Consider the following 14,193-nt stretch of genomic DNA (forward strand, 5'->3'; position numbering starts at 1 on the left):
CTTCATACTTATAGCTATCAAATCTTCTCTAGGTTGCCATGTATATTTTTTCCTAACAGCACAAGTATGTATTCAAATTATAATTATAAAATAATGAATGCTTAATAGGAAGAAGGCAAATGTTCTCAAACTAAAGAGATGAAAGAAAGGTCATGGCTCCTTTCAGAAATAATCTCACATTTTAAAAAAAGATCAGAAATGTTGATATTTTATATAAAATAATAATAATGTCTACAAGTTCAAGCACTTACAATATTTTAGCCCCTGAATTAAAACATTTAAAAATGGTATCACAGTGAATCTTCTAACTATCCATAGAGCAGATACAATTACCCCAAAATTAAGAAAAGAGAAACTTGAGGCTGAGAAAATTCATCTTGCTGAAGGCCACACACTGGAAGAAGGCGAAACCAGGATTCAAACTCAAATCTGTTTAACTCCAAAGCTCAACTCTGTCCACTAGGTCCAAGTGCTGCCCCAACTTTATCAACTCTGTTCAATACACTTAAATATAAACTATAAAATCTTTCTTATATGCAGGTGTTGTACTTTTTATTTTCAAAAATATTAATCAAAACTTAAAATAACTAAATATGAATAACTCAGAAAAATATTTGTTGTGAATTGCCAAGACTACTTGAATAACAGTAAGTTTTTACAAAGCTGAATCTTATTTTGAGATATACTTTCTTTTAAGATTGAAGTACTTTTTTTTAATAAATATAACTCTGGACAAGCCTACTGTAAGAATGGAAGCCATTCCAATACTATCCACTCACTAATAAACATGTGCAGAGAGCGGAACGAGCAGAGGCCTTATAATTCTTTGACCATACGTAGTAGCAGAGATTTCTGATATCATCATGTGAAAAATTGAAGAATAAAACCTCCCAAGAAGCTGATGTAAGAAAACAGGACAAACTAAAAGACAGGTGGAAAACAGGCCATGAAGAACTTTAACAACACAGAACCACAGAGACAAGAAGGAAAATAAAAATGACTCAGAGAAAATGTTTAAGAGACTTTGGAGCCAAAAAATAAAGATGTTAATCTCATGATAAACATAACACATTGAAGGAGAAAAAGCAAGCAAAATCTCATTCCGCCAAACTGAAGTGATTCAGTTGGGAGAAATAAATTTTTAAAAGAGTGAAAAGGAAAGAGACCAGTGAAATAAAGTGAAAGACAATCCAATACAAAAATAAATGACAAAGCAGGCAGAGAAATATTGAATTGATGCAAGAGATTGATTCTCTACATCAGAATGACAGAACCTGAGGATGGAAAAGAGGGCTCCTTATTTCCAAACAAGAATGGTTGGGGAAGGGGGAAGCAATTAGTAATTGAAAAAAAAAAAGGGAAAGGTGAAAATGATCAGAATCCAGAGCAATTCTGTGATAGAGGAAAATACTATCACAATTAGGATTGAAGTTAAGCAGAAATGCATAAAGAGGTACCATTGGAATATCAAAATGAAATCCAATTTCACAATCAATAAATACAGGACTTTAGTACATTCACATATATTTGTGACTGAAGGCAGTCAATAACATAAAAACTTTTGCAAAAGGATAGAGATATTTTTATTAGGATCATCATTAGTCTTGCTAGTTCTGAGTGATGTTGAGAGAGTTCAGACTCACATTTAGTAGACTGGGAGACAAATCTCAGGTTGGCTTCTATAGGTTATCAAGCTGGGCCAGATCATTTAGCTCCAGTTTTGCATTCTATTAAATAGAAATAAACCATCAGCCCAGGCTACCTCACAGTGTTCTGAAAAGAATTTGCAGCTTTTTCTGAATTGCTGTACCTACTTCTTGTTTTAAACGGACAGTCTGGGGGGCGGAGCAAGATGGCGGAGGAGGAGGAGACCTGGATTTCGTCTGGTCTCAGGAATTCAGCTGAATAGGGATCAAACCATTCTGAACACCTACGAACCCAACAGGAGACCGAAAAAGAGAGTAGCAACAACTCTCTGAACAGAGAAGCGACCACTGACTGGAAGGTAGGACATGGGGAGAAGTGAATCTGAGGCGATATTCGGAAGGATAGACGGCGGGGGAGGGGGCCTCCGTCGGCCGCTTCTGGCGAGTGATAGAGTCGTGGAGCACAAATTTGGAACTTTTAGAAGCCGGCTCCGCTGAGGGACGTCGCTCCAGTGGCTAAGTGGGGGGTGGAACCCTCGCGGGACAGTGTGGTCTCAGGACCCTCGGGGTCACAGAAAGACTGGAGGTGCCTGAGTGCGGCAGAGCTCCCAGGTATCGGAGTGGGGAAGCTGGCTGCAGAGGCAGAGCCGAGGCGCGGACTCTCAGCTCGGGGTTGCCATAAACTGCGATCCGCGGCCCAGTCGGGCCACTGCTCCTCCAGCAGGGACCCAACAAGTGGCAGATCCGGGGAGACTCCCCTCCCGCCCCCAGGAGGAGCAGCACGGGAGCGCACCACAGGGATCTGCTGGGTTTGGAGACTCCACACGGGGTCGGGTGCCAGAGATAGAAACGCTCAGTCACAGGCCAGGTGAGCATGCAGTGTAGCCGGAGACCAGGGAGACCGGAAGTGACTGCTTTTCTCCGGGGGCCCACTGAGGAGCGGGGCCCCGAGTTCTCAGCTCCTCCGAGAGCTATACCAGAGCTTGCAGGGAACAAAAGCTCCTGAGAGCAAACCCAAGCAGCTTGGTTAGCCCGGACCGACAAGGGCGGGGCAATTCCACCGCCCGCAAAGACATTTGGGAACCGCGGCAACAGGCCCCTCCCCCAGAAGATCAGCACGAACAGCCAGCAAGCCAAGACCAAGTTTAGCGATCAAGGAGAACGGGAGAACTCCAGCGCTAGGGGAATACTGCACATAGAATTCATGGCTTTTTTACCGTGATTCATTCATTAGTTTTTCAAAGTTAAATTTTTTTACTGTTTTTTTAATTTTTCTTTTTCCCTTTTTCAACCAACATCTTATCAATCCCTTTTAAAAAAACATTTATTTTTCATTTTTAGAGTCATATTTTATCCCTTCATAGTAGTTACCCTTATTTTTGGCATATATATATATATAAGTTGTTCTCTCTTTAAAATTTTGAGATACAGTTTCTTCTAACAGATCAAAATATACCCTAAATCACTAGTGTATGGCTTTGTTCTAGTCTCCTGCCTGATCACATTCTCTCCCTTTTTGTTCTTTTTTTTTTAATCTTCTTTCTTTTTTCAAACAACTTCTTATCTTATCAATTCCTTGTATAAAATATTTCATAATTTTCATCCTTACACTCATCTTCCATCCCTTCATTGTATCAACCCTTATTTTGTACATATATAAGTCTTTCTTCCTTTAAAATTTTAGGAGGCACTTTTTTCTAACAGACCAAAATACGCCCAAAATCTAGTGTGTGGCACTGATTTATGCACTAGCCTGATCATATTTGATCATATTCAGTTTTTTTTGTATTGTTCTGTTTTTGTTTTTTTCTTTTTTCTTTCTTTTCTCTTTCTTTTCTCTTTCTTTCCCTTTCTTTTCCCCTGGTTTCAGGTCTTTTCTGATTTGTTTAGAGTATATTTGCTAGGGACGTTGTTAACCTGTTAGCATTTTGTTCTCTCATTCATCTATTCTCCTCTGGACAAAATGACAAGACAAAAAAAATCACCTCAGCAAAAAGAACAAGAGATACTACTGTCAGCCAGGGACCTACTCAATACGGACATTAGTACGATGTCGGACCTAGAGTTCAGAATCATGACTTTAAAGATACTAGCTGGGCTTGAAAAAAGCGTGGAAGTTGTTAGAGAACCCTTTCTGGAGAAATAAAAGAACTAAAATCTAACCAAATCGAAATCAAAAAGGCTATTAATGAGGTGCAATAAAAAATGGGGACACTAACTGCTAGGATAAATGAGGCAGAAGAGAGAATCAGCGATATAGAAGAACAAATGATGGAAAATAAAGAGGCTGAGAAAAAGAGAGAGAAACAACTACAGGATCACGAGGGCAGAATTCGAGAGATAAGTGATATGATAAGATGAAACAACATTAGAATAATTGGGATCCCAGAAGAAGAAGAAAGAGAGAGAGGGGCAGAAGGTATACTGGAGCAAATAATAGCAGAGAACTTCCCTAATGTGAGGAAAGAAACAGGCATCAAAATCCAGGAGGCACAGAGAACCCCTCTCAAAATCACTAAAAATAGGTCAACACCCCGACATCTAATAGTAAAACTTACGAGTCTCAGAGACAAAGAGAAAATCCTGAAAGCAGCTCGGGAGAAGAGATATGGAACTTACAATGGTAGAAACATTAGATTGGCAACAGACCTATCCACAGAGACCTGGCAGGCCAGAAAGGACTGGCATGATATCTCCAGAGCACTAAACGAGAAAAATATGCAGCCAAGAATATTATATCCAGCTAGGCTCTCATTGAAAATTGAAGGAGAGATAAAAAGCTTCCAGGACAAACAAAAACTAAAGGAATTTCCAAACATGAAACCAGCCCTCCAAGAAATATTGAAAGGGGTCCTCTAAGCAAAGAGAGCCTAAAAGCAGCATAGCCCAGAAAGGAACACAGACAATATAGAGTAACAGTCACCTTTCAGGCAATACAATGGCACTAAATTCATATCTTTCAATAGGTACCTTGAATGTAAATGGGCTAAATGCCCCAATCAAAAGACACAGGCTATCAGATTGGATTAAAAAACAAGACCCATCAATATGCTGTCTGCAAGAGACTCATTTTAGACCCAAAGACACCCCCATATTGAAAGTGAGGGGGTGGAAAACCATTTACCATGCTAATGGACACCAAAAGAAAGCTGGGGTGGCAATCCTTGTATCAGACAAATTAGATTTTAAAACAAAGACTGTAATAAGAGATGAGGAAGGACACTATATCCTACTTAAAGGGTCTATCCCACAAGAAGATCTAACAATTGTAAATATCTATGCCCCTAATGTGGGAGCAGCCAATTAGATAAGGCAATTAATAACAAAAGCGAAGAAACACATTGACAACAATACAATAATAGTGGGGGACTTTAACACCCCCCTGACTGAAATGGACAGATCATCTAAGCAAAAGATCAACAGGGAAATATAGACTTTAAATGACACACTGGACCAAATGGACTTCACAGATATATTCAGAACATTCCATCCCAAAGTAACGGAATACACATTCTTCTCTAGTGCCCTTGGGACATTCTCCAGAATTGATCACATCCTAGGTCACAAATCAGATCTCAACCGGTACCAAAAAACTGGGATTGTTCCCTCCATGTTTTCAGACCACATGCTTTGAAACTAGAACTCAATCATAAGAGGAAAGTCAGAAAGAACTCAAATACATGGAAGCTAAAGAGCATCCTACTAAAGAATGAATGGGTCAACCAGGAAATAAAAGAAGAATTAAAAAAATTCATGGAAACCAATGAAAATGAAAACACAACTGTTCAAAATCTTTGGGATACAGCAAAAGCAGTCCTGAGAGGAAAGTATATAGCAATACAAGCCTTTCTCAAGAAACAAGAAAGGTCTCAAATACACAACCTAACCCTACACCTAAAGGAGCTGGAGAAAGAACAGCAAATAAAGCCTAAACCCAGCAGGAGAAGAGAAATAATAAAGATCAGAGCAGAAATCAATGAAATAGAAACCAAAAGAACAGTAGAACAGATCAACGAAACTAAGAGCTGGTTCTTTGAAAGAATTGACAAGATTGATAAACCCCTGGCCAGATTTATCAAAAAGAAAAGGGAAATGACCCAAATCCACAAAATCATGAATGAAAGAGGAGAGATCACAACCAACACCAAAGAAATACAAACGATTATAAGAACATATTATGAGCAACTCTATGCCAGCAAATTAGATAACCTGGAAGAAATGGGTGCATTCCTAGAGATGTATCAACTACCAAAATTGAACCAGGAAGAAATAGAAAACCTGAACAGACCTATAACCACTAAGGAAATTGAAGCAGTCATCAAAAATCTCCCAACAAACAAAAGCCCAGGGCCAGATGGCTTCCCAGGGGAATTCTATCAGACATTTAAAGAAGAATTAATACCTATTCTCCTGAAACTCTTCCAAAAATAGAAATGGAAGGAAAACTTCCAAACTCATTTTATGAGGCCACCATTACCTTGATCCCCAAACCAGACAAAGACCCCATCAAAAAGGAGAATTACAGACCAACATCCTTGATGAACATGGATGCAAAAATTCTCACCAAAATACTAGCCAATAGGATCCAACAGTACATTACAAGGATTATTCACCACGACCAAGTGGGATTTATCCCTGGGCTGCAAGGCTGGTTCAACATCCGCAAATCAATCAACGTGATACAATACATTAACAAAAGAAAGAACAAGAATCATATGATCCTCTCAATAGATGCAGAAAAAGCATTTGACAAAGTACAGCATCCTTTCCTGATCAAAACTCTTCAGGGTATAAGGATAGAAGGTACATACCTCAATATCATAAAAGCCATCTATGAAAAACCTACAGCGAATATCATTCTCAATGGGGAAAAGCTGAGAGCTTTTCCCCTAAGGTCAGGAATGCGGCAGGGATGTCCACTCTCACCACTGCTATTCAACATAGTATTAGAAGTCCTAGCCACAGCAATCAGACAACAAAAAGAAATCAAAGGCATCCAAATCGGCAAAGAGGAAGTCAAACTCTCACTCTTTGCAGATGATATGATACTTTATGTGGAAAACCCAAAAGACTCCACCCCAAAACTGCGAGAACTCATACAGGAATTCAGCAAAGTAGCAGGATATAAAATCAATGCACAGAAATCAGTGGCATTCCTATACACCAACAACAAGACAGAACAGAGACAAATCAAGGAGTCGATCCCATTTACAATTGCACCCAAAACCATAAGATACCTAGGAATAAATTTAACCAAAGAGACAAAGGATCTGTACTCAGAAAACTATAAAATACTCATGAAAGAAATTGAAGAAGACACAAAGAAATGGAAAAACGTTCCATTCTCATGGATTAGAAGAACAAACATTGTGAAGATGTCAATGCTACCTAGAGCAATCTACACATTCAATGCAATCCCCATCAAAATACCATCCACTTTTTTCAAAGAAATGGAACAAATAATCCTAAAATTTGTATGGAACCAGAAGAGACCCCGAATAGCCAGAGGAATGTTGAAAAAGAAAAGCAAAGCTGGTGGCATCACAATTCCGGACTTCCAGCTCTATTACAAAGCTGTCATCATCAAGACAGTATGGTACTGGCACAAAAACAGACACAGAGATCAATGGAACAGAATCGAGAGCCCAGAAATGGACTCTCAACTCTATGGTCAACTAATCTTTGACAAAGTAGGAAAGAATGTCCAATGGAAAAAAAGACAGTCTCTTCAACCAATGGTGTTGGGAAAATTGGACAGCCACATGCAGAAGAATGAAACTGGACCGTTTCCTTACACCATGCACAGAAATAGACTCCAAATGGTTGAAAGACCTTAACGTGAGACAGGAGTCCATCAAAATCCTAAAGGAGAACACAGGCAGCAACCTCTTCGACCTCAGCTGCAGCAACTTCTTCCTAGAAACATCGCCAAAGGCAAGGGAAGCAAGGGCAAAAATGAACTATTGGGACTTCATCAAGATGAAAAGCTTTTGCACAGCAAAAGAGAGTCCACAAAACCAAAAGACAACCAACAGAATGGGAGAAAATATTTGCAAATGACATATCAGATAAAGGGCTAGTATCCAAAATCTATAAAGAACTTATCAAACTCAACACCCAAAGAACAAATAATCCAATCAAGAAATGGGCAGAAGACATGAACAGACATTTTTCCCAAAGAAGACATCTGAATGGCCAACAGACACATGAAAAAGTGCTCAACATCGCTTGGCATCAGGGAAATCCAAATCAAAACCTCAATGAGATACCACCTCACACCAGTCAGAATAGCTAAAATTAACAAGTCAGGAAACGAAAGATGTTGGCGGGGATGCGGAGAAAGGGGAACCCTCCTACACTGTTGGTGGGAATGCAAGCTGGTGCAACCACTCTGGAAAACAGTATGGAGGTTCCTCAAACAGTTGAAAATAGAGCTACCATATGATCCAGCAATTGCACTACTGGGTATTTACTCCAAAGATACAAATGTAGGGATACAAAGGGATACGTGCACCCCAATGTTCATAGCAGCAATGTCCACAATAGCCAAACTGTGAAGAGAGCCAAGATGTCCAACGACAGATGAATGGATAAAGAAGAGGTGGTATATATACACAATGGAATATTATGCAGCCATCAAAAGGAATGAGATCTTGCCATTTGCAACGACGTGGATGGTATTGGAGGGTGTTATGCTGAGTGAAATACGTCAATCAGAGAAAGACATGTATCGTATGACCTCACTGATATGAGGAATTCTTAATCTCAGGAAACAACCTGAGTGTTGCTGGAGTGGTGGGGGGTGGGAGGGATGGGGTGGCTGGGTGATAGACATTGGGGAGGGTATGTGCTATGGTGAGCGCTGTGAATTGTGCAAGACTGTTGAATCACAGATCTGTACTTCTGAAACAAATAATGCAACATATGTTAAGAAAAAAGAAAAAGAAGATAGCTGGAGGGGAAGAATGAAGGGGAGTAAGTAGGAGGGGGAGATGAACCATGAGAGATGATGGACTCTGAAAAACAAACTGAGTGTTCTAGAGGGGAGGAGAGTGGGGGGATGGGTTAGCCTGGTGATGGGTATTAAAGAGGGCGCAGTCTGCGTGGAGTACTGGGTGTTATGCACAAACAATGAATCATGGAACATTACATCAAGAACTAATGATGTAATGTATGGTGATTAACACAACAATAAAAAAAATAACCAGTAAGTCAGACAAATGAAAAAAAAAAAAGAAATTCAGAAAGACATGATAAGCAAAGAAAACGGTACATATGTCATAAATTTAAATAAACATTGATTATAGAAAATCAAATTAAAAGTGTCTTACAGGGTTTAATATACAAGAAGAGAATTAAAACACATAATATAAGAACACATAAATTGGAACCAGGTAATTAAGTAAAAAGTAATCTAAGAGCCTTACATTTTCTGAAAGGACAATTCAGGTAAAGATAATTATTAATCTTTGATAAATCACAGGTGCATAGTAAAATCTCTAGCGCACAGTCATGAATACATATGTTAAAATATTTGGAAGAGAAAAATTTATAACTTCCAAACTCTTAAATAAACATGTGTTATTAAAAAAAAAAAAAAGGACAGTCTGGTAAAACGGGAAAAGTGTTTTTGGAATGAGACAAATCCGGATCAGCCTCCAGATTCTGGTGCTCAATTAATTAACATCTCTGACCCACAGTTTCTTCATCCATATAGTGAGAATAACAGTGAACATTTCACAAAAGTGCTGTGAGGACTAAATTATCTAAAGATCTGCAACATAGTAGACATTTTCAAAAAGGATTCCCGTTTCCTTGACATCATTATTACCATCACCATTCTTACTCTGTTGCTAAAGTTGACATATTGATAACAATTTTTTTAATGGTTTTGTAATTATAGGCCTTATTTCTGCATTCAAGCCTGGTTCTTTAATTCTCAAAAAAAAAAAAAAAAAAAAACCGTGAGTGTTCCAATACCTTTTCGGTAAATTCCCATCTTGCTGTTGTTCTTATTTAAAATAACTAGGCACTTTCTCTTGTTCAACTAAAAACCTAGACCTACACAAAGAGTAAGAAACACAATGGCTCTGATGTCAGACAAACTTGTTCCTTCTCACTTCACCTCTGTTGCACACATCCATTCTTTCATATACAGGTAATTTTAAATTATCAACTATAATCAGTATCTGTCAGGCCCTCACTAACCCCATGGAGATTTCATCTAGTCCCATGACTTTGGATACAATCTTTATAGTAATGATACCATATTCATATCCCAAGCCCTGAATTTTCCTATGGACTCAGATGACTTGGATATCCAATCGCCAGACTAATATCTCAGGTAAGATGTTTAATAAGCATCTCAAATTTGCATGTCCAACTCAGCTCCAAACCCTTCCCCCAAAACATACTGTCTTGCAATATACTAGCTGTCTATTATTGGTGCCTCCATCTTTCTAGTTGCTCAGCCCAAAACCCTTGAGGTGACCCTTGACTTGTATCTGTTATCTATGCTGTCAGATTTACCCACATCCCGTATCTTTGCTGTCAGATTTACCTTCAACAAATATATATCCATAATCACACTACTCACCACCTTCCCTGCCACCCACCCTCAGTTTAAGCCATATGTGATTATGCTTCCCTGAATTATTTTAATAACTTTCTAAACATTCTCCCCGCTTCCATTCTTGACCTCTTTCAGTCTGTTCTCAACACAGCAATCTGTGATCATCTGAGGAAGAGGTAAATCAGGTCACACAAAGCCCATTACTCAAATATGCCTTCTCTTCCCATCTCACTCACAGTAAATTGCCTGAAGTGTTCACCCTCCTCTACCCACTACCTGTCTGACTTGATATCGTGCTATTCTCCCTCTCATCCCCTCCTCTCTAGCCATACTGATCTCCTTGCTGCATGCAGACATGTCAGGCTCATTTCTGCCCCATACCAAGGAACTGTTATGTCTGCCTGGAACACTCTTCCTTTTGATCTCACTTCATGGCTCCCCCCTTTGCCTCCTTAATTCTTCATTCAAATGCCACTTTCTCTGGAAAGACATTGCTGACCACTCCCTCTCTAGTCCTCTGCCCTGCTTTATTATTTTTCACAATGCCTTTCTCCATTTCACATTCTATATATCTTGCAAAATTTTTATGCCTATGTTTGTCCTTCTACACTAGAATGTCAGCTCTTTGAGGACAGGGAGTGCTGTTTATTTTTGGTAATTACTTCATGGAGCTTAAATTTGAAGGGTCGGGGAGGGGAAGACAGTTAACAGGGATGCTTGTCTCCAATTCTGATGGGGAAAGAAAGGCTTCCTAGAAGTAAAATGCATTGGCAAGTCACTGAATCCCTTGGAATCTGTTTCCTTATCTGGAAACTGTAGATAACCAATCTACTCCACCTAAGGAGGAAAACTAAATGAGATCAGGGATATAATACCGCTGCCACAGAAACTGACACCTCAAAGACACACAAAATGTGTTCATCTCCATTGCCATCCTCTCTCTGATTTTATATCTTTCTTTTGTTCTATTCCTGCTATTTTCTACCTCTCAATCTTTATGTTGAATATTGAAGGCAATAAATAGTAGAATTCTACTGGTTACTACAGGTCCAAATAATCATATTTTGTAGGATCTGTTGAAGAGTTACTGCTTGTATATTTGTCCTAATCATCTAATTACTGAAAAGCAATCAGAATTAATGCAAAATGCTCAAGTAGTTAACAATTTGGGTGTCTTGAAAGATGTTATTAAAAGGATGTTAGCAGGACTCTCTCATTGCTCTAAAACTCTTGATTGTGGTGGGCTCCAAAAATCCCCTTCTGAGGAACTCTTAGTAGAGGCCAGTGGCCATCTAACTTTTGGAATTATTATTAGCTTTGCACTCATATGATATCAAAGTCCAAGAAGTCCAGCTGAGGTGTGGTTACTGATGATACTGGGAGTATTAACTTGGATATTTTTTCCTCTGCCCTACATATATTCTCATAAAAGATTAGAGCTAAGCTATCAGTGCTGCCTGATGCAATGAGCATTTGTACACACAAAGACAACATTTAGGAAATAGCAAGACACACAGACTCACATTTAGCAAACAGAACACACACACACACACGCTACAACTAAGATAGATCTATTTATCAATCATCTATTACCTATCATAACTGGATAATTGTACATAGTTACATAAATATATATATATATGTGATAATGCTTTGATCAAGTAAGTTATTTATGCTAGCTTATATATGTATAAATGTAAATTTAAGTTCTCTCCATATATTACTTATATAGTATATATTGGTTATTTACAAGAAAAATGTATATACAACTTTTTAGCTATTCTATGAACATATACTTAGAAGTTTGCATTATAAAAGGCTTAAAAATGTAACATCACACTATTTTCCATGGAAAATGTTCTGAGAAACAAAATAATAAAAGTATGAGTTAAGATTTCCTCCAAATGCTTCCTTACTAGCCATCTTTTTCTCCTTTGACACTGAACTGTACCCTTAAGGAGACAACATGGGACTGTTTCTGTTTCTTGAAAAGCATTAAATTAATTTCACTTATACTTGAAAAAGTGTTATTGAGTGCTTTTATGAATGTCCAACAAATTGAGAAAATAAGAAAGAGTAGGAAATAATCTCTTTAAGGAGATCAATCAACTAAGACTACATAGACTAAAACTCACACCAGGTTAAGATTAAAAACCATAAGAAATATACATGACCATAAAGAATAAGAAGTGAAAATATAGGCAAAACTTAGTGAGGCATATTTTTAAACACTGAGGTAATTTAATTAAGGAAACTTTTCATTTATTTATACTCATGTATGCGTTTAAATGCCCTGTGAACTAAAGCAATACATTAAGACCCCAAATTTAATTTTTAGAAGTTCTCAATAGTATAGCACTGTAATATTAGAATCAAATATAGGACTCTTGGAAATTGATGAAGAAAGAAAAACAGAACCCTAGACCCTCCTTGAGCTGAAACAGATGGTATGTGCTCAAAGGGTCTCAAAGGGAAAAATTAGACTTTCTCTTCACATGTTTGACATGTGACAGAAAACAGTGAATGAAATCGTACAAGATAATTATCACTCAAGGCCTCCTTTTACTTCTAGAGGCATGGGCTACTTTGATAATATTTCATTTTTAGATCAGTGAGGCTAATTTCTAAGAATTCTCCTTTTTTTCACAACAGTCAAATTGATATTAAAGGGTCATAGTCTTTTGCAAAAAATATTAATGTAGAAAAGAAAATCCATTAAGGTAAGGAAACAAACAAAAAAGAATCTTATGCTTGGGGACAAGAATAATTTATTTGTGGATGTGGGACAATGAGTTATTTGGTCTTTCTTCACAAATGGGATAACTGTCATATCCCATCATATCCCACTACTATGAATTATATATAACAACATTTGGTGAAATATGAAATTCTAAAAATACACTGAAAGGCTGGAGTCATCTTAATGGTTTATTATGATAGGTGTTCCTGGTTTTGAAATATCTTCTCTCATAGAAGACAAATGGGGCGACATTATTTTAGAAAGTCCACATCTTTTAAAAAGATGGATTAAAAGCTCTTTGAGACAGCTGTGCTGTTTTATTAGAAGAACAACATTTTCTTCCTAAATAGTCCTTGAGGGCAATTGCATGAAATAATCAAGGGATGCTTTGGGCCCCATTCAAAATTAAAGCTCAAGGAAATGTTACATAGGAGAAGATGGCAGAATAATCGTTTTTGCTGTGAATGTAAACATGTGAGTAAGGACAATAAAGGAAATCAGACTTCAATCAAAGTGCTGATGTTATGCTTTCACATCCAGAAGACCTATCGTTTCTGTAGCACCACCACACACCTGGGCTTTGAAATCAGAGAAAAGTGTATTTGAGCCCCTTCTCTGTTCTATAAAGTCATGACCTTGGTCAAGTTGATCAAACTCTTACAGTATCTTTACCTTCCTCTGTGAAACCAGGACAGTCTTTTATACCTCTCTTGGTTGTGAGGATTAAGTGAGATAATACAGGTAATGGACTTATCACAGTGTGCTTTGGAGAACTGAACAGACCTTCCGTTTTGGAAACAATATGGCTTAGTAGGTAAGCCCATGAGCTCTCATGTTAGATACTCAAGGCTACTCTCTCACTTCCTATGTAACTATGAGAGATTGATCCCACCTCTGAGAATGGGAGTTGACTCACCTAAAAAAGCAGAGATGATAGAAGTACCCACCTGTAAAACTGTGAAGGTCAATCACAAAATGTAAAGTGCTTAGTACAGGACTTGGCACATAATTATAACACCAGCTAACAGTGACAGGCTCAAATGTAACCTTAAATAACAACACGGTTAATATACACAAATATAATATTCACAACTTCCAAGGGTTTTTTTTTTCTTCTATTTTGAAGGTCTTTTGGTTTCATTCCTTGTCTATTTTCATATCTCTGAAGTGCCTCAGGGGAAAAAATCCTAAATATATCACAGATACACAAGGGCAGTGTGGAACATGGGCACTGC

The sequence above is a fragment of the Eumetopias jubatus genome, unplaced genomic scaffold (assembly GCF_037043125.1).
Source record: "Eumetopias jubatus isolate StellerSeaLion01/CBP00866 unplaced genomic scaffold, mEumJub1_p1.0 scaffold_5, whole genome shotgun sequence".
Taxonomy (NCBI): Eukaryota; Metazoa; Chordata; class Mammalia; order Carnivora; family Otariidae; genus Eumetopias; species Eumetopias jubatus.